The following is a 3,658-nucleotide window of genomic DNA, read 5'->3' as shown; positions in this document are numbered from 1 at the left end:
GAAAGCTCACCTTGAAAAGTTGAAAACCGCTGACACCAAAGTTCAAACGGGGGGAAAAAAAGACACCCTGAAATTTTTCACGAGAAAAATTAGGGACCTGTTTTTCTCCCTCCTTCCCTTTTTATCGAAAAATTCCCAAGTGTACGCAAAGCTATGTGGATTGATATTGGTCATGGTTTTAAAACAATCATTAGGTGGGGAGACAAAGAGAGAGAGAGAGAGAAAGAGAGAGAGGGTCAAAATGCCCTGAAGGACTCTCTCATTTGCACCCTGCTCTTTATCTGGGAACAAATCTGGAACATTTATCATAGGGAAACTGCTGAGACTTGCACAAAACCACCGCGTACTTGTAGATATGAACGGTTGAGGAACAACATGGCTTATCAAATTGCTTTTTTTACACGTTCATCTTTAAAAATTTGTCTACTTTGGTTGGGGAACCGCAAACTTCGCAAAGAGCTGGATCGGATTCGCCCAGAATCGAGACCTCTGGAGAAGGCTGGTTCATGGAGGTCTTGAGCCTCGCGGCCTGTCAGAACCCGGCATGCAGTAAGTAAGTAAGTATACCATATCATTTCATAAGGGCCGATATAAACTAGAAATAGAAAGATGGAAAACATAAACTGGAGTGTCAGATTCAGATAGATTACAAGATAGGTACAAACCAGAATTCCAAATAGCTTATAGCTAGTAGGTACTGTAAAGTGCTACCTTATTAAATATCTAACCTACCTTTCACAATACCTACTTTGTGAGAAAAACTCTCTATCTAGTACCTACACATACTATGTTGTAGGAAACTACTGGAAGGTACCTACCTACTTTGCGAGAAAAACTATTTTTAACCATATACTTATACAATATATTATGTACGTGATACATAAATATGAATGTATTTACTATTTATAGTTTCCTACTGGTACCTACTTTGTGAAAGAAACTCCATGTAACCATATAGTTTCTGATAAACTTTAGGTAGCACAATAACGTGCAGGAGCTCAAAGGATAAAATGCATTTGCAAAGGTGCCCTCAAAATGCAAAGCGTAGAGAGTAGAGCGTACTCTCTTGCATCCCAAGTCCGCATAGATTCTAGCTTAGATAACGTAAATTCTAGCATAGAAAAGAAGCAAAAGTTGGGGTTGGAGGGGAGGGGGGACTAAGAGTTGGAGGGGGTACTGAGAGCAATAATTTCTAACTTTTGAAAAATAATGTGGAGGGTTTTCTTTTCTGTGTTTGATCGTAAATTCTCCCCCCTATACAGGGTGCGCCAGAAAAACACTGACAACGACTCAGGGTAGGTAGATCTCGTCATTTCCAACAAGGTTCTCTGGGTCGTTTTCCTAACTTCGGCTTCGTTTCCGAGAAATGTCCAAAAACCATTAAAAATAAATAAATAAATAAATAGGTAGGTAGGTATATAGGTACCTACAGACCTTGCTTGTGTCAGTTTTTAGGATTTTAGGTTATATCTTTTTTTTATTTTAACGAGATAACCTTGTGGATATGATGAGATCTACCCTGAGCCGTTGTCAGTGTTTTTCTGATGGCGCACCCTGTAGACAGCTTCATTCTCTCCTCAGCTAGGAGGAAAATCAATATAAATGATTTTCCATTAGTTTCTACATATAGTGTTGTATATACGGTTAAACTAAGATTTATGCGACCCTTTGTACTCTCCGTATGGGGGATTGGAGGAGTAGTTCACAACCTGGGTAGGTTTGATGTTCAATTAAGGTCAGAAGGCTAGAGCCATCAAAGTTACCTCTGAAGGTCTGCCTTGTAAGCGCTAGATCGCGGATTCGATTCCCGCCCGGGGCGAACTTCATCCTAAACCATATTAGGTATGAATGAGATTCGTTCTCGGAACGGTTGGCTTTCTTCTAACCTATCGTCCTTCTCTCTTTGATTTCGGGACGATAAGACCTCCGTTGTTACAGTTCCCATTGTCAAACCTCTACAAAAAAGACCCCTACATGCAAAGAACTCCAGTGGAATAAAACAAAACCATGTAAAACTTAAGAACTTCGGAACTGCGCTGTCAATTACAACCTTTTATTTATAAAGTCAGGGAGAGAAAGCTCACCTTGAAAAGTTGAAAACCGCTGACACCAAAGTTCAAACGGGGGGAAAAAAAGACACCCTGAAATTTTTCAAACCCCCCCCTTTTTTTTTTTTTTTTTTTTTTTTTTTGTCAAAACAAGTTTTTAGGATTTTTTAATTGTGTTGAGCATAAATGCTTGTCAGAAATGCCTTTTCTTGCTTAATACACTACGCTAAAATTTCATGACTTGACTTGGACTCGAACCACCAACCTCCAAATCCAGAGTTCACCGTGGTAACCACTACAGCACTGGAAGTAACTCTATACACGTAATAATGCTTGTAATTGAAGTACTTACTTATTCTATTAGTGTGGAACTGTAGGCCCACAAGGTCTTTTTTTTAACCGATTGACATTGAAATGTCTTTTTTTTGCCTGGTGTCTTGTTTTGTTGCTGATGGCAGCAATTTTGCTGATTGTTCGTCCATAATTGAATGAGAAAAAACGCACTAATAGCAAAAAAAAAAAATAGTACCTATACCACCTCCTACTTACTTATTTTGTCACTAGGAATAAGGTACCCATATCTAAGGTATAAGTTAGGTCATAAGTGCTAATTGAGATTGTCTACCTACTTACGGCCCTTGGCTAGGGGGCTAGGTTGTTTACTTGGTCTTTTTGCCAGCCTAGTTAGCTTAGTTGGTAGGATAAAATCCGCCCGGGCGGATTTTATCCTACCAACTAAGCTGATGGGATAATGTTCGTTCTCGGAACGGCTGGGTTTCTCCTATCCTGTCTTCCTTCTCTCTTCGGTTTCGGGACGATAAGACCATAGCAGTTACAGTTCCCTCTGTCAAACCTCTAAAAAAAAAAAAAAAAAAAAAAAAACATTTTTAGTCGGAGTACCTATTTTCCTTCCTTCCTTTTTTTTGAGATGGTGGAGGAGGAAAATCTTTTAAATTTCTCCAGAATTGTAACGTGCAACGGTCATCAGCATACGGTGGACCATCAGCTCTTTATGTTTTCTTCCTTCTTTTCGCCAGATTTCCTATTTTTCGTACTGTATAATCCCAGTCATTCATTTCTCCTTTCTCTATTACCTCGTACCCACTCATCTTCGCTCGTGTTGTGTCTAATCGTCTGTTTCTGGCTCCTTTTCAATCATTGCCCCTGCTATAACTATTCGTTCTTTTGTCCTCAGAAAGTGTCTTTCCTAGGAAAATGGTTCCTTTGACTTTTCCAATTGGGAGAGATAGATTTCTGGGATTTCTCTTATTGAAACCGTCGGAGAGACGTTGGCCTTTGACAGCAAACATTCGTGAATCTTTGATAGGAGGGAACTGGAACAGTGGATGACTTATCGTTCCGAAATCGGGGAAAAGACAGGAAAGGAGATAGTCAGCCGTTCCGAGAGCGAATCTCATCTGTTTGGGTGAAGGTTCGCCCCCAGTCCGAGGCTTAGGTATAGGAGCATACGGCCCTAGCGGGCGGGATAGCCCTATTACGAATGTCACCCCCCAATTGAGCCCGTAACGTCATCATCATCATAACTAGGAGTGTAGGAAGTTAGGGGTTAATGTGGGAAGTTAGGGGGGAATACAGGAAGCTAAAGTGGA

At 40.4% G+C, this 3,658-nt stretch overlaps 1 long non-coding RNA gene across 1 annotated transcript in view; it reads right to left on the bottom strand.

The window, feature by feature from the left end:
- Window positions 1-3,581: 3,581 nt before the first annotated feature.
- Window positions 3,582-3,658, bottom strand: part of LOC103510395 — a 14,557-nt gene continuing 14,480 nt past the window's right edge. Inside the window, exon 3 of the long non-coding RNA XR_541418.2 lies at window positions 3,582-3,592. This is a non-coding gene — a long non-coding RNA (uncharacterized LOC103510395). The remainder of the gene's footprint in view (window positions 3,593-3,658) is intronic.

The sequence above is a fragment of the Diaphorina citri genome, unplaced genomic scaffold (genome assembly GCF_000475195.1).
Source record: "Diaphorina citri unplaced genomic scaffold, Diaci psyllid genome assembly version 1.1 scaffold594, whole genome shotgun sequence".
NCBI classification, from domain to species: Eukaryota; Metazoa; Arthropoda; class Insecta; order Hemiptera; family Psyllidae; genus Diaphorina; species Diaphorina citri.
Note: the sequence above shows the minus strand (reverse complement) of the source record. Positions and strands in the feature narration are given on the sequence as shown.